Source organism: Leptodactylus fuscus, chromosome 6, assembly GCF_031893055.1.
Source record: "Leptodactylus fuscus isolate aLepFus1 chromosome 6, aLepFus1.hap2, whole genome shotgun sequence".
Classification (NCBI taxonomy): Eukaryota; Metazoa; Chordata; class Amphibia; order Anura; family Leptodactylidae; genus Leptodactylus; species Leptodactylus fuscus.
Window position 1 is genome coordinate 55,911,429 of NC_134270.1, and position 23,354 is coordinate 55,934,782.

The 23,354-nt window shown below is 41.4% G+C and overlaps 1 protein-coding gene across 1 annotated transcript in view; it reads left to right on the forward strand.

The window, feature by feature from the left end:
• Window positions 1-22,988: 22,988 nt before the first annotated feature.
• CASZ1 (castor zinc finger 1) overlaps window positions 22,989-23,354 on the forward strand; it is a 194,614-nt gene continuing 194,248 nt past the window's right edge. Inside the window, exon 1 of the mRNA XM_075280011.1 lies at window positions 22,989-23,007. The gene's annotated coding sequence lies outside the window, so the exon portion shown is untranslated. The remainder of the gene's footprint in view (window positions 23,008-23,354) is intronic.

Sequence of the window (23,354 nt, forward strand, 5' to 3'; positions counted from 1 at the left end):
AATCTACAACAAAAAAAGCTGTGTTTCCGGAATGTTGGGTCGTAGGCTATAAGGTACTAAGTTGTAGAATCACAGCGTTTCTTTACTGCTTTGGAAATGCAGCAGAAGGCTAAGGCCACATGGGATGTCCTGCAGCAATAAAGCAACGTGGGAAAAACCGTGGTGGTAACGCCTCGCAAGTATTCAAATACTTGTATCCCCTATGAGGTTACAATTCTCTGCCGTTCCTTTTAGAAACATATGAATAAATTTATATTTGGGAGTTAGCATTCCCCATGTCATAGGGGTGCCATAGGGGTGTGCCCCTACATAGCTGGCAGTGTTACTGATTGTACAGTGTCAGGTTGTGTAGAGATACACCTCAAATGGCAACACCCAGTTGTGAATTATTCAGACTTTTTTTTTTTTTTTTTTTTTTTTGGGGGGGGGGGGATGATAGAGTATGACATAAAATATAGTTCTAAGCAATGAAGCTCTATGTAACATGGAAAACAAGTATTTACAGATATGTCAGGAAAGGTGACAGGTCCTCTTTAAATGGTACATGACAGCAAATATGGCTGAGCTGTTGATGATGGGGAAATATAACAATACTATGCACCAAAAGCACAAAAAAATTTGTTTAATATCATTATGTTGTCACTAATCGTTACTTTCATAGCTAAATAATATATTCTGTACACAAATGTTATGCAAAAAGGAACACTGGTGTAAAACGTATTTTCATACAGACACCATTGTTATATCTCAGTGGAACAACACTGCCTTGTCCTAATATAATATGACCTATCTCACACACCAAAGAGCAAAACTAAACACAGGTCGCCAGAACTCAGACGTGTTATACAACTAGGTCCAGAAATATTTGATCAGTGACACAATCTTCATGTTTTGGTCTCTGCAGGCCACCACATTGGATCTGAAATGAAACATCTGAGATACAATTGATGTCTATACTTTCGGGTTTAATGCAAGGAGTTGAAGAAAAATATCCTGTGAAACATTGTGTTTGCAACTATTTTTCGAGAGAGTCTCCTTATTTCAGGGGTTTAAAGGTAATTGGACAAATTAACATTACCAGAAATAAAATGTTAATTTTTAAAACTTTGTAGAGAAACCTTTGCAGGCAACGACTTCCTGAATTCTGGAACCCATAGACATCAACCTTGCTGCATTTGGTTGAATCTGAGAAGAAAGGATATCACAATTCATGTCACATCATCAACAAACACTAGTGACCAAGTGCCACTGGAGGCCATGCATGCTTATGCCATCACACTGCCTCCGCCATGCTTTATAGGGGATTTGTTGTGCTTTGGATCATGAGCCTTCTCCATACTTTCCTCTTCTCCTTATTCTGGTTCAGGTTGATCTTAGTGTCCAAACAATGCAGTTCCAGATCTGTACTGGCTTCTTTAGATTTTTTTTGGCCAATTCCAATCTGGCCTTTCTATTTTTGAGATTGAGTAATGGTTTGTACTTTGTGGTGAACCCTCTGTGTTTTCCCTCTTGAAGTCTTCGCTTTATGGTAGACTTAGACATCTACTTCCTGAAGAGTGTTCTTTACTTGGGTGGATGTTCTGATGGGGTTTTTCTTGACCATGGTTAGGATTCTGCAATCATCCACCACTGCTCTCTTACGTGTATGACCAGGCCTTTTTGAATTCCCAAGCTCACTAGTGTGCTCATTTTTTACTAGAATGTACCAAATTGTTGATGTGACCACCCCTAACATTTCTGCTATCTTTCTATTGGATTTCTTCTTTTTATCAGCCTTATAATGGTCTGTTCCACTTCCATTGAGAGCTCCTTTGACTGCATGTTGTGGGTTCACAGCAACAGCTTCCAAATACAAATGCTATACCTGGAATCAACTCCAGACGTTTTACCTACTTAATTGATGATGGAATAATGAGGGAATAACCCATGAAATAGCTTTTGGGATAATTGTAATTCCTAGACCTTTTCTTCAATTTGGATGTGAATACCCTCAAATTAAAGGTATTTTTCAGCTAGGAAAAATTCCCAAAGCAAAATTTTCAGCTAGGAAAAATTCCCGAAGCAAAATTTTCAGCTAGGAAAATTTCTGCTGTGTGAACAACCCCTCTATGTGAGTCTACAGTTTCATGCCACATAAATCACTCATTTTTTTGAGAAGTCTATTGTAGGAACCTACAAAACAATATATTGTATCAAAACTCAATACCCACATAGAATCATTGATGCGGCACAAAGAGAAACTTCATTTGGAAGCACTTCCCCTTTAAACCTGTTGTGCGTGTTCACCTGGCAGCAGACAGTTCACGAGGAAGTGTTTTGTGTCTATTTCCCTAAATACACAGATAAATTGCTCCAGATGCAATCAGAAGAGGCATGCACTTGATGGATGTGAAAAAAACACTGTTTCCCATCCCAAATTACTATGTATGTATGTAAATGTTATTTTGAAGAGGAAAGGAAAAAATAACACAAACACACACTGAAGCATCTCTCATGTGACATATCACCTAAACACAGAAACATGTATTCTATACATATATATACAGTATATATAATACACATACACTCAAATATACATTTTGTAGGCAATTTTGTTACTGTGTCTTCTATCAGACACCATGTAACCCTATAGCTTCTGCAGAGGTAGCAGACCTGAATTAGTCATAGATTTCGATGACTTTAATTCCCCCCCGTTGGGCTACTATAAGTAAAACTACTACATTATCTTAACTGCAAGATATAATGGTGCAGAAAGAAGGTGATTTACAAACAAGTTCGGCCCTTCTTCATTTGTACATGATATGATCAATGCAATAAGAACCTATCCTCTTCTTACTGTATTGTTTTGGTCAGCCCTATCATCGTTGTAGTCAGCCCTATCATCGTTGTGGTCAGCCCTGTCATGTTTTTTAGGCTGCACATAGGTTGTATCTACAGATGGAGGAAACAACAGCCTAAGGGGGCGTTCACACTACCGTCTGTGTCCGACAGGTAGTGTCTGCTCCTAGTGTCCGTTCAAAATCTAGCACGGACATTAGGAGCGGACACTAGCTGTGTCCGTGACACCTGTCATTTATTCAAATGGCGATCGGGTGCGTTCTTTTGCACTCCGTGCCCTTCCTTCACTGTCCGCATGTAAAGATGTCCGACTTTTCAAGCGGACAGAAAAACCCGACATGTAGGAACCTTTGGAACCAACAGGCCTCATTACGGTCAATGAGGTCCATCAGGTTCCATATGTATCCACTATTTTAACTTTCTTTGTGTCTGTTGTTCTGTTCCTCCGATGGATCAGAATAACGAACAGGCAATGCTAGTATGAACCTAACATGATAGGTTTACCACTCTTTTGATCTATAAAACAAATGTTTTTTATTGATAAAGCGACATTGTAATAAATTTGGACAAATAGCCTATAAAATTCCAAGTAATGTAACCTTCTCATGTAATGGTTTATCTCTACAGAAATACTTTGCTCTGGTCAGTGCAAGAGATGCATTATTTTGCTATAAAGAAAACCACATGTTTAGATACTGACTCCCAGAAGAAATATATATTGTTTGATAAAGAGGAACTCTAGCCCTAATCCCATAATAAACCTCTGTGTACCTATTACCTGATGATGAAGATGATTTTTTTTGGTGTAAAGGAAATCATCCCAATATGCTCTTACTTCTGGTCAAGCTTGTTTCACCCCAAAGGCCCCCTCTGACATTACTCATATACACAGATACCAATGTGATGACACATACATAAACACTAAATTCATTAATGATATATACATGAACAATAGAATTCAGTAATAATACATTCACAAGTGGGGCTTCTTACATCACAATGGGGCTGTAGCCTAAAAGAACAACTGAATTACAACATTCCTGCAGTTTATTATCATGAATGACATTGCAGGTTTCTTCTTCATTTTTTTGCAAACATACCTAGGAATCCATCATCAGAAAATGTCCTACATTATTGTTTAACTCAGTTTTTTATTTGAACATATTTTTACAAAATATATGGCTATGTTAATATTCATTTTAGTTATTGTCTAAATTTTAAAAGATCCTAAAATCCAATAGCTTTAACACTGGCAACAAATTTTAATAATATATAGTCTGACACGTCCTGTTCTCTACATTGTACTCTATTCTTTCATTTGTGGTGTCATTGCCTCTTATAAGCAGTTAGTTATTATCATCACAGGCAGGATTACAATAAAAGAGAACACCACTGTTATAAGATGTTATAGAGTCAAGTGGATGAAGTTCCAGAAAATTCCAGCCCCACTTTGGGTTAAAGGGATCCTATCATTAAAAGTATTTTTTTTGTCCCTAACACGTAGGAATAGCCTTCAGAAAAGTTATTCTTCTCCTACCTTTAGATGTCTTCTCCGCGTGGCCGTTCGGGATATAATCCGATTTTCGTCGGTATGCAAATGAGTTCTCTCGCAGCACTGGGGGAGGTCCCCAGCGCTCAAAAAGCTTACAATACTGTGCAGCCATTTTCTTGTGGCTGGAGGGCATGCGCAGTCGGCTTTGCCCTAGGCCCGAGGCCTAGAAGTCTGAAGCCAGCGCCGGAAGAAGACGCGTTAAGAGGACGTTCCTAAAGAGGATGGCGGCGGCGCTGGAAAGTTCTCTCGCCCCCAGTGCTGTGAGAGAACTCATTTGCATACCGACAAAAACCAGATTATATAATGAACGGTGGCGCGGAGAAGACATCTAAAGTTAGGAGAAGAATAGCCTTTCTTAAGGCTATTCCGACCTGTTAGTGAGTAAAAATTGTGTTTTAATGATAGGATCCCTTTAAGCAGATCTGTCAGGTGATTTATGCTGTCATATCTGACACCAGAATACGATAGATGGACAATAGATGAGCTGGTATATGTTAAGGTGATTTATAACAGGATTTGTAAGCGCAAAGCAGGATAAATCCTCAGTTGACTCTTATGTGAGACAGTGAGAGTCCTGCTCATCCTACATACACAGGCTGAATGACAGCTCCCTCTGTATCAGTATATGCGGATGGAAGACTGTTAGGCTAAGGACCCACATGGTGAGATGCAACAAAAAGATGCTGTAGAAAAAAAAACACAGCGGAAATGCATCACGTTTTTTTGCACAGGGTTTTTCATTGCATTTTTGTAGTTTTCCACTGTGGAGTTTCTGCCGTTATTATACCTATAGTATATGAAAAATGTCAGCATTTCCGCATGCTGAAGTTTTCAACAATTCAGATTTTCCACTGCAGATTTTTTTTCTGCAATGTGTGGATGGTTTCTGCAACTTCGGGCTTCATTCTTAGTCACGGTGTGAGCGGGGTAAGCAGGACTCCCACTATCCCTTCTAAGAGTCCTGTTAGGATTTATTCTGTTTTTACTCATAAATCCTGCTCCAAATCACAAAGCTCAGCTTCTTTCCATCTATATATATTAAACAGGGACCCGTGAGGTTCACTGTAAAGTGCAACAAATGATTTCTCTACTTTTTTTTTTTTAAGAAACCTTGTCATATTATAGGGAGGAAACTTTTATTTTGCATCTGCAAACATAGGGCTGAAAACAGGAAAGTTAAGGTTAAATGAAAGTGTTGCCATACACAGTAAATTACCACCTTACCATACATCGCAGTGCACTCCCCCTGTATTGTGTAATGTAAAGTGTGGAATAGATTTCCTGCTGCTATACCAGCTTGTTACCCCTTCTAGTCTGATGTCATAATTTAATCCCTTAACAGAAGATCTAGAGAGATACATCTAGGAAAATGAACGAGGTTAAAAGCGCCCTCATTATAAGGCCTCGTGAATGATGCGCACATTTAATTGTGTGTTTAATTGTGGGTAGACCTAATTATGAATTCTGTGTGATGGCTGAACCACAGAACTCATCTCTACTCCATATAAAGAAAATAATGGCTTGCTCCGTTTTGTGTTGAAAGCATTTAGATTATGCCCATACTCTCATGGATTACCAGAATTGTGTGTAATATTGGACGCTTTTGTACATGTCCCAATATTGTAGTAGGGAAATACATTCCTAGGTGGATTCGCTCCATTTGGTTAAGTTTATATCTTAGAAATACCACTTTATATTCTATGTCCGGGATAGATGATAACTGTCTGATAAGTGAGGTCCAAATGTCATGCCCTACCAGGGGCGTAACTACAAAAGACTCAGCCCCATAGCAAACTTTTGACTTGGTCCCCCCCCCACCATTAAATAATTCCTTGTTTCCTGGCCCCCACACAGTATAGTGCCCCATTTATACCCATTTGTTTGACCCTCTTCAATATTGGCAAAAACGTGGGTTACGCCAGTGTTGTAATGCAACGTCACATCCCAGTGCCTCCGACCATTATACTCTGGGGTTTGCCCAACAAATACTCCTGCCGTGGGCCCGCAGCTTCACTTACCGATCCCCTCTCCTGCTCACACTTCCCAGAGCCGTGAGCAGGAGCAAGGATCGGTAAGTAAATGGGTCCCATTACCGGCTAGGGTTACTCCAGCAGGTAGCAGTCTATTAAAAAAAAAGGCCTGTTGTGCCACTATGGCTGCTAAGATGGTACTTACGCCACTGTGCCCTACACGATCACAGAAAATGGAGTCCTGTTTTACTCCCTTAGAGATGATTCTCCATTCATCTCTAAGATACTGCCAATAGAAAAGTCAAAAACAGTGCTTGTCCTAGAAAATTGTCCCATAAAAGTCAATGGGTTCTGTTCCAAACCATTGTGTCTATAGCTCACGGTCCATGTCCAGGAGACAGAAAGCCACAAACTATATTAAAGTGGTTATGTGGTTTTTAATATTGATCACCTATACTTGGAATATTAGATCTGGGGAGGTCACGGACACCTGGAACCCCCACAAATCCCCAGCACCCAGACAGCATGTCTCTCAGTCTTACCTACATACCACAAGCCACGCTGCTCAATGGGGCAGCAAAGCAATACCTACACTCCCCGCTACAGTTTTTGGGGAGAGTGAGCAATGAGGCTTATGTATGTAAACAATACTGAGAGCTGCGCTGTCTGGGTACCGATGATGTGTTGGGGTTCCAGGTATCTGACCCCTGCAGATCTAATATTGATGGCCTATTCTTTGGATGTTAGAAACCAGATAAACCCTATAAACTTGGTGGCAAGAGTTTGAATTGCAAGATTTTTAGGACTGTTATCCGTCGTTTGGTAATCTACTGGCACAGTGGGGTAGAGGGCCCTGCCCGCGAGGGCTTAGAAGCATTGTGAAAGCACATGGACCTCATAGACTATAATGGAGTCCGTGTGCTGACCGCGCGCTGCCCGCACAAATCATGCAGACAAGAAAGTAGATTGTGAACTACTTTCCTCTCCGCATGTTCTGTGCGGAGTTCTGGTGGCAAACACATGGATCCCATTATAGTCTATGTAATATCCTGGCGACACTTTCCCTTTCACAGTAAACTGTATTGTAGTAATAAAAACAGCTACAGAACCATTTACTTAGATGGATATAGTGTTGTACGTGCTGTAGCAGATCTACATTAGAAGCAGTGCCGCACCTCCCATGAGGCGACCTGAAGCGAGCGCTTCAGGCGGCACTATGCCAGGGCCTCAGGGAGGGCGGCATTTTTGCTAACCTAAGCCAGTCCAGGACAAGCTGTCCTGGACTGGCTTAGCACGGAGCGGTGGTTTGGGGAGGCCACTGGAGCAGCGCTGCTCCAGCAGCCTCCCCTCACGCTAAGGCAGAGAGCAGGCAGTCTCCGGGCCTACTCTCTGCCGGCGAAGGGACTAAGCCCCGCCTCTTCACTCGGCCATGCCCCCGATCCACCCGGCCATGCCCCCGATCCACCCGGCCACGCCCCAATCCGCCCCCTCCTCCTGGCGGGGGGGGGCGGCTTTCTGCAGTTAGCTCGGGCGGCGAAAGGGGAAGGTTCACCCCTGATTAGAAGAACACACATGGTAGCGCTGGATGGCAGAAAGTCACCAGTATTTTCTTTTCCCATAATATAACATTTCGTAGCCTCCGGGCCTGTTCCAGCTATATTAGTTATGCCTAAGGACCCCATCGGCCCTCTAAAGATGAGTAAATGGGTGTAGACCATGTTCAACCCATTTATTTAATATCAATATCTGTTTTCAATACCCCCTCCAATACTGGGGATAAACTGGAAGTATAAATAGGGACCATAGACAATAACCATGAATAAAGACATTGATTGTAAAGGATTGGGATTGTAGCTTTCTTGCGTATTATTTTTCTTTCTCATAAACATTTTTGATGGCTTCAGCTTTATTCCTAGGAACTAATGTCAGACTAACATTTGTTGAATACATACCACACTGGTGGGGTTAAACATTAACCCAGGTCAGCCATACACCTTATCTCTTGTTTTGCTAGTATAAAGTTTTCATAAAAGGTTCACCTTATTGTCAAGTGTTTTTTCTAATCTCATTCTTGTGCTTTGATCACACTTCCCAGAGCATAACTACAAATCTCCTGCCCACATAGCAAAAATGTGATTTATTCCAAATAGCATGCAAAAATCACCCAAGAATGGCTCCAGCCCTAAGTAACAGATTAATAGCAGACAGGCACAAACACATTTACTAAATTTACAGACTAGTACACGGCGGTCTTAAGGTGATTGTCCCATAGGAATCCTTTTACTTTTATAATATGCTTATCAAACATTGTATTATTATTATTTTGCTTACTTATATAGCGCCATCATATTCCGCATTGCTTTACAGACATTGACAGGCACTGTACCATATAGGGTTCACAATCTACATTCCCTATCAGTATGTCTTTGGAGTGCAGGAGGAAACCAGAGTACCCGGAGGAAACCCACACAAACACAGGGAGAGCATACAAACTCCTTGCAGATGTTGTCCTTAGCAGGCTTCGGACCTGGGACTCCAAGTGCAACCCACTGTAGGTTATAAAAGTAAATTGGGGTTCCGACTAGAGATGAGCGAACAGTAAAATGTTCAAGGTTCGATATTCGTTTCGAGTAGCCCCTCAATATTCGACTACTCGAATCGAATATCGAACCCTATTATAGTCTATGGGGGGAAAATGCTCGTTTCAGGGGTAGGCAAAGTTCGATCAAATTATACTTACCAAGTCCACGAGTGAGGGTCGGGCTGGATCCTCCGAGTAGTCTTCTCCTTGCAGCGTCCCCGTGGCATCTTCTGGCTCTTCATTCACTCTGCCAGGCATCGGGCCTGGGCAGAGCCGACTGCACATGCCCGCACTAGAAGTGGACACGCGCAGTCGGCTCTGCCCAGGCCCGATGCCTGGCAGAGTGAATGAAGAGCCGGAAGACGCCGTGGGGAAGCTGCACGGAGAAGACTTCTAAAGGTAGGAGAAGAACCAGCATTGATTGGCCGACTGTATAGCATTCGGCCAATCAATGCTGGTTCTGCATCGAACTTTTACATTCGAACAGCAAGTGGTACTCGATCGAGTACGAGTATTTCGAATACCATAGTATTCGATCGAATACCTACTCGATCGAGTACTACTCGCTCATCTCTAGTTCCGATATCTGGGATTCCTACCATTGCTGACATTGAGAGACCCTTAGTCCTCATTCACAGCAGGAGAACAAGCTAAACATGTGTTATCCCTCTACATGGACTTAAATGGTGGTATGGGATTTGGCTTCTCCTTTATAATCGTTTAAGTAGATTGTGCTACCAAAAATATTTTTAAGTGAGCTCAAAATGCTGAACAAAAGTAAAAAAAAAGTCATACTCACCTATCCACTGCTATTCCTGTTCTGATGCTGCACCAACCCCCCCATCAACATCTACTTTGTGGTCTAGCAGTGATGTGTTGACGTGGGACATATGATCACTGCAGCAGTTACGCACTGAGGCATTCACATACTTTATGTTGACATGCCATGATAGTAGTGACAGGAGGGGGGCCGTGAGGCAGGGATCATTGCGGTATGATTCAGTTATGGCAGAGGATTCAACTAATCATCATGAATCAGGGGCATCATCCACTGGGCCATGCACCGTGACAGAAATCTATACCAGATCATATCTGCAATAGACTTCTATTATTACTTACACCAAAAACGTTGCATAAATTACACTGAATTTGGGGCAACTGATAGGTCCACCCATGTTCCTCCAACTTTGAGAAAAGTACCAAAAGCAGTGCAAAATGTTACATGTACAGTATTTAGTTAGAGATTGCAATAAAAAATGGAAAACCAAAGGTTTGCCAAATTTTATACCAGATTACTTTTATGAATTTTCCTCTTCAATTTTTGGCGCTGCCATTAAATGGTCACTAACTTTCCAAACAACTTATATTCATATTATAGCGAATGTGATTCAGAGCCAAAATGTAATGCACTGTGATTAAAAACGTTGCTGATTTCTGCCTGACAAACTTCTCTGAAGTTCCTGCTACTTGGTGTGTCCCTTTTATCTAATTTGCAGTTCACTCCCAGTTACTAGGGAAGTTTCGTCCATAGATTCCATGAAAAAGCAAGATGGCTTCACAGTGAATGGATGGAGGTTTCTTCACACATTGCATGGGGGTTGTTTATCCTATAATGCTTTTACTGTGCACTGGACTGAACATTCTGCTCATCTCACACCTTACAATATAAGAAAAGTCTTGTATGTCCATATATCTCCTTTTGTGCTCATAGATTGCTCTTTTGCTGTGTCAAGGCTCTTTTGAGCTGCATCATGCCTACATGTATTTGCCCCGTATTTGTATTTGATTAAAAATGTTGCGGATTTCTGCCTGACAAACTTCTCTGAAGTTCCTGCTACTAGGTGTCTCACTTCTATCTATTTTGCAGTTCACTCCCAGTTACTAGGGAAGTTTCCTCCATATATTCCATGAAAAAGCAACATGGCTTAAAAGTGAAGAAGAAGCCGGGCGCCGAGCGAAGTGAATAAAATGGCGTCTCATGTGCGGCCCGGAGAGAAGCAAACATGCAGTCTTGCTTTTGGGGGTACAACGCGAGGGTCGGGTGAACCGTTTCGGTGAGTACGCCAGAGGGAGGGGAAACTGGGGCAAAGTTCGGCAGCATACCTTTCGACCTCTCAGCCACAACGGGTGGTGGACGCATTGGTAGATTCATTCAGTGATGTAGCTGAGCATGCACATCACAGTATGCCCACCATGGCCACACATGTACACGATGCGCATGGGGGGGCCAGGGGCATGTGGGGGTGTGTGCCGGGAACACGCGGGGGTGTGCCAGGAACACACAGGGGGGCCTGGAGGTGTACGGGGGGGTTGAGGAAGGGGGGGATGGGGTCATGCGGAGGGGGGACCACAGAGGGGGGGCCCAGGGGTGCGCGATGAAGAGGGGGTCTGAGGGTACAGGGGGAAAAGGGACATGGGGGAATGGGCATCTGGGCTGGGGGTGTGGGAGGGGAAGGAGCATAGGCAAGGGAGGGCTGGGGCACAGGGGGAAGGGGCAGAGGCGCGGGGGAGAGGAGGGGCAAGCAGTAGGTTGGGGGGTCAAGGTGACAAGCGGGGGGAAAGGAGGGCAGGGGATGCCACGGATCATACATAAGAGCACTTGGCTAACTATACGCGGCTCAGCGCCAACCCGCAGACGAAGTTGCAGGCAGATGCTGATTACATATAAATAAACCAATAGTAGTTATAGTGAATAGGGAAGAGGGCCCAACTGCTTTTTACTGTACATGCTCAAAGACTCATCTTAAAATGTACTATAGCCATAACGGGGATATTGTCAGCATTAAAACTGATAGGACACAATGTATGAAGGCTTTTGCAGTCATAGAAGAGACTGTCTATCAGGACACTGCAGATATTTACATTTTTCATAAAAGCTCATGTACCTTTAAAATGTTTTTGGTATTTAGCTATTGATCACGTTGATACTAATGTTATCTATAATGTGTTTTGTAATATGACATCCATAAGAAAATAATCAATGACCAGCAGTATTACAATGTCACCAGGATTGTGGGAACATCTGACTTCATAATCACCTGCAACACTTGACTCCAATTCTGGAAAACCCACCCAGATATTGAGCCTTGTGTAATGCTTAGATGGGGCACAAAAATTCTGTGAAGTCACAAAAGTGATTGAGATAAGTTGCTCTCACATACATATATAACATGCATGGTATTGATAAAACCGTTGGGATAAGTGGCTGTCACCTATTATAGAGAGAAAAATCAGGAAAAGTCATCGTGTTAAGTCGTTGCCTATCACAAAGCTATGTCTGAGTTAGCTGTCCACAATACAATAGTAGGATCCACCAACAAAAGTCTATGGCCAGGTCAAACCAGAATCTGGTTATGGAAAATGATCCAATAAACATATACACAGATTCATTGCGACTCATCCATTCATTTAGTGGCAAACCCAATGATTCTGCGTCCTGGAATAGTAATGACAGGAGGGGAGTATTTACTGCCTGAGACACCGAATCACCGCAATGGCATTCAGTACTTGTGGAGCCCAATCATAAAGTAGTGGTACTGTGATTCATTGACAAGGAACAATCTTATTAGACTATTGACAAAATTGGTCTCCGGACAATTTGTAATGTTTTCATAATTTAATTAGCCTTGAGACATCAGATGACAAGCGCATAAATGAAACAGTCTAATTTATTGCATTTTTACTAAATACAATGCCCAACTTTCCTCAGGCTCCTGACACCCTGCATTATATTCTCCACCAAACTGTGTCATATGTAATAATCTTGTTAGCCGTCTCTCATCTGGCACCGCTTGTTAACGAGAGACATTCTTGGCACCTTAGACCTGGTGGATTTTTTTTTTTCCAACCGCATTGAGACCCAGAGGACGGACAGGGACATTTCTACAGTGTGCATGCTTCATATCACACATGAAAAATGGTAAGCACCCCGTGTCCCATTCACATGAGCGCCTATACCCTGACACATACAGGATGATTATTATTATGTCCTGGCCTCACATTTTCCCGTTCTCATTGCCTACACATGACCTTGTTTCATTTAGCTATTTCGGACAGGTGAAATATTAAGTGCCTGGGAGAGTGAAATGAATTCTGAGAGACCGCTACAATCAATTTAGTTACCATGGCAACTTCAAACTCTTGAAATTAAGAAAACAGTAATTTGTAAAAATCTATATTACAGTAAGCAATAAATACTATTGTGTAAGACGTCCACGCTATGATATAATTATTGCAGTCATGCCCAAAGGGACATTTCATAAAAAATAATATATATATTTCAATGGCTTTAGATAATCAAATACCTCATTTTCAGGTACGGTAATTTCATTTGGGATTTTTATAAAACGAGCCAGCATTGGGTCTTTCTTACTTGTCTGATCCAGCGACTGTTCTCCATCTTCCGCACAGCGACCATAATGATTGTAAACCACACACAAGGCTGTGAAATATACCATGTCATTATATGGCGGTGCAACTAAAGGGGTTTTCTGTTTATTAGCAGTATAAAAAATTACCTCTGAAAAAAAATCAATCAATAAATTAAAAACTAATATTAAAAAAAAAATCTAATTTTTTTTTTTTTTTTAAATTATACACAGTCTAGTCACATTAATGTGACCACCTGTCAAAATCCAGAATGACCACCTTTGGCAGAGTGGACCGCTGTGAGACGTGCAGGAAGAGAGGGGATGTTGTGATGATGTTCACTGGGATGTTGAGCCATGCTGACTCCAGTGCCGTGTCCAGCTGCGCTAGGATGAGCTGCCATGGCGCGAACAACCCCATCGAGGTGGTGCCACAGATTCTCGATTGGGTTCAAGTCCGGGGAATTTGCTGGCCAAGGGAGTACGGTAAACTCATCCTGGTGCTCCTCGAACCACGCACGTACACTGCGAGTTTTATGACACGTCGCATTGTCCTGCTGGTAGATGCCATCATCCTGAGGAAAAACAATTTGCATGTAGGGGTTAACATGGTCCGCAAGGATAGATGCATACCTGTGTTGATCCATCATGCCTTCCACAATGATGAGTGCACCCAGATGGCTGATGACACGTGCCTTCTGCGATTGGTTATTTAACGCTGACGTCAAAAGTAGGCGGTGGTCACATTAATATGACTGGACTGTATTATAGTATAGAAACTATACACATTGAACTTATTTCTGGAGGGTCATTATGATACGATGCCACTTTTATATCAGTTTTGTTATGTTTTACCACTTTACTAAATAAAACACCATTTTTCAAAAATAGGCAGTTTGGTAGGTGTTTCGGTATTCTGACATCCATAACATTTTTACTTTTTTGTTAATGGAGCCATGTGAGGGCTCTATTTTGGCAGTGGTAGTTTTTATTGGTACAATTTTCTGGCATGTAAAACCTTTTTGATCAATTTTTAATGCTTTTCTTGGGACCAAAAACATTAAACTGCTCATTGCGGTATTATTTATTTTTATGGCGATCACCCTATGGAATAAAGAACACTATTTTTGAATAGTTTGGGCTTATACACACATAGAGATACCTGATATGTGTGTTTATTTTTTGCTTACGATATTTATTTATTAAAAGGGATAGGAGTTTTCCATTTTTTACTACTTACATATAATTTTTTTTTTTTTTTTTTAAGTGTAGATTGTGAGCCCCGCATAGTGCTCACAATGTACATTTTTCCCTATCAGTATGTCTTTTTGAAATATGGGATGGAAATCCATGCAAACACGGGGAGAACATACAAACTCCTTGCAGATGGTTTTTTGCCCTTGGCGGGATTTGAACACCAGGACTCCAGCGCTGCAAGGCTGCAGTGCTAACCACTGAGCCACCGTGTGGCCCCTACTACTTACATATATTTTTATACTGTTTTAAATAAGTTTTTACACTATTTAAAATGTTTACAGTATTTGTAATAGAGCAATCTATAAGGACTGCCCAACTACAATTTTGTATTAGTCACATGGGTGAAAAGGGGAATACGACATCCAACCACCCAGATTCTGTGATTTTTATTGATTACAGTATCTTAGGGGTTAATCCACCAGAGCTTGAGTGTTTTCTGACTCCTGCAGCTAGCCACAGATTTTGGCTTTATCATAGAGCCAGAACCCACAAACAATTTATCAAGCACAACTGTGCCTGCTATAGATCTGTTCTGTGAAATTACTGTACTGAGTGTTAACTATATGCTCAGCTTGACAACGATAGTATGGCACAGAGTGGGAAGGGGTTAACTTCTTGGTACTTAGAAGGTCTTAACATTAGGTCCCTATAACCTCATGACAAATTACACTGTATCATCATTTATTTAAGAAAAACTGGAGCAAAATGCGGAACTGTAGTATGAAAAATTAAGCACACTCTTAAAGGGATTGTCCATTTGTCCATTTTCAAACCAATATTTAGGGAGAAATGTTATTGTTTGTTTAATGAAAAGTTCTACAATTTTCCAACATATGTATCAGTTGCTCATGGTTTTCCAGATCTCTGCTTGCTGTCATTCATTGTGTTTACTTGCGCAATGCTATAAGAACAGAGGTTTTGGAAGATTGCTGGTCTGGAACATTCAGGTGTGTGTTAACACAATACAAAGAAGGAAAAACCTCAGCAAAGATCTTAGAGAAGGAATTGCTGCTGCCCCATAAATATGACAGGGGCTATAAGGCCATTACCAATCTGAAGTCCATCATTCTACAATGAGAAAGATTATTCACAAGTGGAAAATATCTACAATAGAATGGATAAAAAAGAATCAAGATGTTGCAATGGTATAATACATACATATATATACAGTACCAGTCAAAAGTTTAGACACATCTTTTCAATCCATGTTTTTTTTGTTTTGTTTTTCTTTGTATTTTCTACATTATAGATTCACATTGAAGACATGATAAACAAACCAGAATATATTTGATATTTTAGATTCTTCAAAACAGTACCTTTTTTGCTTTGAAGATAACTTTTCAAATTCTTGACATTCTCTCATAGCTTCAGGAGGTAGTCACCTGAAATGGTTTCCAACAGTCTAGAAGGAGTTCCCACAGTTGCCGAGCACTTGTTGGCTGTTGTTTTCCTTCGTTCTGCAGTGCAACTTACTCCAAACTATTTTAATTGAGTTTAGGTGATGTCATCTGACAAGGCAATCCATCACTCTCCTTCTTGGTCAAATAGACCTTACATAGCTGAGTGTGTGGTTGGGGTCATTGCACTCTTGCAAACAAACGGATGGTACATCCCTGACAAATGCTTTTGTAGCCCTGCTGGTTAAGTGTGCCTTGAATTTTGAATGAATCACTAACAGTGTCACCATCAAACCATGCCCACACATATGCCAACCACACATATAGAAACCATCCATTCACCTTTTCTCCGTCTCACAAAGCTATGGTGGTTGGAACCAAAAATCTCAAATTTTGATTCATGAGACCAGATTTACACCAGTGTCCATTTTTTGAGTTTTGTGACGCAAGCAACTATGATGTGCAGTTAATTTCCGAGGCTGGTAAATATAATGACCTTCTCCTCTGTAGCATAGGTAACTCTTGACCTTCCTTTCCTAGGGCAGTTCTCACTAGAGCCAATTTCATTATAACATTTGCTGGCTTTCATGGCTAGACTTGAAGATACCTTCAAAGTTCTTAAAATTTTTTTGGCTTAACTGACCTTCATGTCTTAAAGTAATGATGAACTGTTGTTTCTCTTTGCTTATCCAAGCAGTTCTTTCCATAATGTAGATTAGAACACTAGTTGAATAGGGTTAAACACCGTGTGGATTTGGGTACCAGTCATAGTTCTGCAAAGCAAAACTTGTCTTAAACACATTTTGGAGGCAAGAAATTTTGCATATTAACTCCTGACAAGACATACTTGTTAATTGAAAACCATTCCAGGTGTCTACCTCACGAACTGAATAGAAAGTATGTGCAATGATGTCTTCAAAGCAAAAGGGAGCTATTGTGAAGAATCTAAAATATAAAAACATATTCTAGTTTAATACCTTTTGATTACTATTTAATTCCATTCATAGTTTTCATCTCTTCAATATTAATCTTCAATGTAGAACATTAAAAAACTTGAAAAGAAACAACAATGAAGTAAAAAATGTGTCCAGTCTTTTGACTGGCACCGCTTATTGTAATATTGTATAAGATATTACAAGATACTATAAAATATATACTTTATTCTATTATATATCTTTTATACTGTTTATTTTATACTGTTTATATACTGTTTATTATACTATTTTGGTAAGACTTTCTACAAGATTTTGTGTGCCTATGGGAATTTTTGCCCATTCATCCAGAAAAGTGGGGTTAGACGAGAGAGCCTGGACTGCAATCTCCATTCTAGATGATCAGGTCAGGGCTCTGTATGAACCAGTTATGTTCTTGCACACTCTCGTAACCATGCCTTTATGGACCTTGTATTGTGCACTGAGGCACAATCATGCTGGAACAGAAAAGAGCTGTACCAGTCGATCGCTGCAACCTCCTCAGTAAGCTACAACCTCCTCAACATTTATGCATTAGCTGGTATCACAGCTCAGACAATTCACTTGGGTTGAGCTGGGCATCAACTGCAATCTGACCATGTGACCAATGAGCATCATGAACACACTGACCCATTATTCTCTATATGGTCCCATACACATATATTATGATAGGTCCATATATGAGTCTGTGAGCCTGGGGCAAAACTCGAAAGAGGTCCTATGGGTCAGTGGAAGCACGTATAGCACACAGTTATCATACATGTGCCGAGCGTGCCATTTTATTACGGACCCAACACATGTGCACATTCATCTGCATGTAGTTTTACGGACTGTTTAAATAGGTTGATCCAATCTACTAAGTGTGAAATGGTGATCAGAGTTGGATAAATTGGATAAGTTGGATAAATTGTTTTTACTCACAATTGATGAGATTGTTGGGTGACTTTAATCCATAAAGGAATCTTTGGTCCTTCATTAACAGTCTCTGTAAGGCCGGGTTCACATCTTCGTCCCGGCCTCCGTTATGCAGATTTCCGTTTCCTGCCCAAAAATGGGCAGGAGACGGAAACCTGCAGTCATTTTTCAAACCCATTCAAATGAATGGGTTTGGAAACTATCCGGCTGTGAGCGCCTATGTGCGTTTTATGCGCTCCGCGGCAAAACTGCTTTTTTTTTTGTAACCGAACACAAAGTCGGACATTTTGGACTTTGTGTCCGGGTTAAAAAAAAACGGTTTCGCCGCGGAGAGCACAAAATGCTCACAGGCGCTCACGGCCGGACATGGTCTGTTGGGTTTCCGTCTTCTACCTGCAGAAGATGGAAACCCGACAGATGGAGACCGGGCGCAGATGTGAACGAGCCGTAAGCCATAAAATTTTTGGGAAGCACTCAAGGCCTTCACAGCAAACGACCTTGTTCTGCACTTTTGTCCCCTGTGCAAAATGGTAAAATGCTGGGGGTGGGAATGGCAAAATCAAGTATCTTCCTACCAGAAGTTCTTTATACAGATGCTGCAGTATTTCACATACTCTGTTTGCTCAGGCTTCTTCAGCCAAAAAAAAATGTAAGTATAAGAATTTTTTTAGAATGAGAAATGGTCAATAACACAGGGCCCTTGGAAAGGTGTTTTAAATATATTTCACAACAGGATATACACAAATATACACTATTAATGCTGTGTCTTACTTTTGTAAGGTTTACTAGGAATAAAATGCCTGCCTTGTAAAATCATTCATTCTCAATACAATATATTCACTTAAATGTGGTGAGCTCTGAAATCTCAAGTGGCTAATTCTCCTTGCGACAACCCTTTGAATGACACTTGTCACTCTTGATAAGTGTAGGATTACAAAAGAGAAATATGCTTCACAGTCAAGCGTTGATTCTTTAATTGAGCAATTCCAGGGCCTATAAAACAACATTATACCACAAAATAAATCTATACATTATAGGTCTTTTATAGCCGGTAATGTAGATGTCCTCTCTGTGTCTTGCTTAAACCATGTCCTATACCAAGGAAAGCCTACCATTTTTTCATGACTATTTCAGCCTAGGTGGTGCTGTTAATGATGATCATTGGCAGAATAAGTTAGTGAATTTTTGCAGGCATTGTGACTGTGTTCATTGCCTGGCACTAATGTGGTGATCACATAGGAACCCCTATGCAGCACATATACTCTACCTCCAGAACCATAATGGCCAGATATGCTGCATTTGCAAACACAGTCTGTACATATCACTTGTCCAGGAGTTCAGTTTTTATGTGTTTTTGTACAAAAAAACCCAATTTTTTTGCTGCATTGGGCAGTTTGGATGATAATATTGATGGTGGAATCGCTCATAATCTAATGGCCACGTGATGAAACTACGAAATCTAATGTGTATGGCTTCACTGACAGCAAAGAACAATACAGTGACCCTTCACTTCCGGGCATTCAGTAATGCAGCACTATCGGGGTGACCTCCGTGACCTCACAATCTTGATGCACATGAACTTGATGCAAACTACAAGTTCTTTCTGCTGTGCAGGTTTGCAGGTCTCTAACCAGTCAGTCAACTCTTTAGACTGTATTCATTTTTGATTGGGTTAATTCTCGACCATGTGTTTCATGGATATGGGAACCTTTCCATTGACCTCAATGGGCGATCTGAGTGTCCAAGAATACCATACATTATGTTGTATTTTTTTTTTCATGGACAACACAGTGGAGAAACTCCATCATGTGAATAAGCTCTTTTCCACAGTCTGTCAGGCTAACTAGAGGTCCCATGTACTGTCTGACACCTCAGATCTGTGCTGTCTATGTAAGCTAACCTCTACTGATAGAAAAAGCTTTTATGTTGTCTTACGTCATTCTGGGTATGAGGATGCAACCTTTGCTTTTTGTAATATTGTAGCTACACAATGTATTTATAGGGCCGGAGGTGATTCGTCCATAAGACATCATTGGTACCATCATTCACTCCATGCATACAGTGTTTGTGGTCTCCTCCATGACCCTTGGACTGCACCTATGTTAATGGCATGTCTGTTGCACCTTTGTCACAATTCACAAGTTACAGGCTGCTGCACAACATAACAGAATAAGATGCAATACAGTATATGCAATTAAAGTGACAGTGTCTAGCTAAGGGTACGTTCACACAGCAGAAAGTGAAGAGGAAATTCATCTTCACTTTCTGCCACTGGCGTTTTTGTGCAGCTAGCTGTGACTGGATGCCAATGCAGGACTTTGTGTTCGGCAAAAAAAAAAATGGTTTCCCCGCAGAGAGGCGGCATACGGACACCGGCGGTTTGTTTTTAAAACCCATTCCAACGTTTCCGTAGGTATAATCGACTTGCTGCGATTTCCAAAACCGCAGCGTATCTGCGGCTCGGTTTTTACCACAGGGTTGGCATGGGATTCACTAGAATCCCATCCACTTTGCTCTGACTGTAAAACGCTGCGATTTCTTCCACGGAATTTCCGCCAAGGGCAAATCGTGGCTGTTACGCCACATGGGGCCTGGCCTTAAAGCATTTTTTTTTTTTACATGATGCGGTTTTTGAAACTGTTTTTGGCACTTTTTTTTACTCCAGCGCACTGTATTGAATTGGAATCATCATTTTAAAATTTTAGCAAAAACTGCACCAAAAAACGTGTTGCGTTTTATCTGCCTCTCATATATTTCAATGGGTTTTACAAGGCAGATTTCCTCTGAAGCCAGGTCAAGTCAGATATAATCTGCTACTGACTCCCATTGAAATGAATGGGAGGTGTTTTTTGAAGCAGATTTTGAGGTGAATTCCACCTCAAAATTCTCCTGCAAAGAACTCTGTATGAACTCATCCTTAGGGTCCATTCACACAGAATTTTTTGGCAAGGATCTTGGTGCTGAATCCGTGTTAGAATCCACGTGGAAAAAAAGCCTCCAGGTCCATTCACACTGAGATTTTTGGCGAAGATTTTGGCTAGGAAATAATCCGCTTTTGGAATTAGGAAATGGTTTTTGCCTCCAATTATCCCAATTCCACGTGGATTTTCCACCTCCCATTGACTGTGTTGGTTTTTGCAGGCAGAATCCGCCTGAAGGAAGCTTTTTTTTCTGCTAGCGGAAAAAATCCACTAGCAGAAAAAAAACCTAGCAGAACCCATAGAACTCTATGAGGAGGCTTTTTTTCCAGATGGATTCTGACACGGATTCAGCGCCAAAATCCTTGCCAAAAAACTCTGTGTGAATGGACCCTCAGGCGGATTTTGCATACAAAAATCAACGCAGTCAATGAGAATTGGCAAATTTCCTAATTCCTGAAGCGGATTTTTTCCTCACCAAAAAACTCGTGTGAATGGACCCTTAAAGGGTTTCTACCATTAAACTACTTTTTTTTCTAATGAACACGTCGGAACACGCCGGCGGCCATTTTTGGGTAGCCGCTCTTGCAGTTCAATACAGGAGCCGGCCGGTGGCCATTTTGGGGTGGCCTCTCTATGCTCCTCTATAGAACTAAAAGAGCAAGAGAAGCCAGAAGAGGCGGAGTTGCTGCAGAAGAAGGAGGCGGCGCAGGAAAGAGCTCTCGGGCAGCAATGGGGATGCGCTCATCGGCCTTTCAGCGCTGGGGCCCGCCCTCATTGCTGCGGAGAGCTCTTTTCCATACCGGTTAAAACCGGTATTTCTAAGGAAGAGCGTGGCGGAGACCACGTCTAAAGGTAGGAGACGAATAGCCTTTCTTAAGGCTATTCCGACGTGTTCATTAAAAAAAAGTAGTTTAATGGTAGAATCCCTTTAAGGTGAACTTTGCCTGGCCTTGTTAAAAGAACATCAAAGGTTTAGTGTATATCGTCTTTATTTACTGTACAATTGGATATAATGTATCGGTGCTATATTTGACTGGTGAAATATCTCCAGTTTCAAGATTCAGTTTGCAGGTTATGTGTAGGATTCAGACTGCAGGTTGTTGCTAGAGGGAAACCTATATTTTAGACATCTATAATATATCCACAGCTAGGAGCCCCCTTTGCAACAATAAGAGGCTCTACTCTTCATTTTCAATGCAGAGGTCTATTTATGTATGGACACCTCCCCATCAAACACAGGAAAAGACTCCCAACTTTCTTTCTGATGGACCTTTACTATTCTGACTTTTATAAGATGGCATTGTATATAAGGCTCAGATCATTTAATGGTTTTTACTTTGTTGTACCAGATTCTGAATGGCTATGTCTGGGTCAATTAGGCCAAACAGCATAGAGAGGGGCAAAATAATGAGAAGAGGCAAGTCGCTTGCAGGGTTGGTATTTTATCCTCTCTTCAGATGACCCAGTCCCATTATAGTGCTTGTGCTGGTAGGTGGTGCAGTGTTCTTCAACCAGTGGTTGTAGGCTAGATTACATGGTCACATTGGTGGTATTTTTCTAGATTAGGAATATATCAGATCACACTAGGACATATATGACATGGATATTTAATTTATTTAAAGATAAAGAACTATTTTGGATTGTTAGATCACCAAATACTTTGGGACCAGATACGCATGGTGACAAAAGTTGGTAACAGTTGGAATCACCATTGGAGTGACTAGGATGATGGATTAAGTACCCAAAATAACTAACAAAAAAAAGAGAAAAAAATACAGGTATAATGCCTATAACTGAGGATTGTAAGGTCAGTGACTAGTCCAGGATGAGTAGATCACCCATAGCAACCCTCATGTAGCAGGTGCACAGTGTACATCAGCCATTGACCCCTGTAACATGTGAGGTGATGTCCCCAGCATGGTGAGTGAGGCGGTTGCTCGGCTCCCAGTGTGCCCGTCCAGTGCCTGGAGTGTATGAGGCGGCACCAGCAGGAGTGTGCCAGGCTGCTGCCACTAGAGGTCAAAGGAAGATGCTCTTGGTTTTGCGGCCATTCCCAGTCCCCATCTGCTTGGCTCCAGTCTGAATTTTGTGCTCGCCCCTGGCCGCCTGGTTAAAAATAGGGAAAATTCAATAATAAAACCCCAGGATCAGGCAAGTTAGATTGCACATGCGTGGAGCCAACATCCGAAACACATTTTCCCTTTACTTGGAAAGTCACCCAAAGCCGCTCAAGTGCAGGTAAGAGACTTCCCAGCCAGCTGCAAGCCTGCCGTGCCTGCCCGGAGAGACACTAACTGAGGTGACATTTGGCAGAGTTTGGCTGGAGACAGAGAGGTCATATTTTTGGGAGCTGTGTCCTGAATGATTCTACTAGCTTTTTGGATTTCTGTTATTCTAGGTGAGGTAACCTATTCTATGTTTAGTTAGAGCCTAGCCGGGCAGGTATTTATTTTTGTATTGATTCCTTTTGTTGCTGCACTACCTTTTTGAGTGAAAATAAACTCTACCTTTGTTTTTGGACTAAAAGAAACTGGACTTGTGTGTCTATGCCACCCCACCTAGCAACCCCAGACCCTGACAATTGG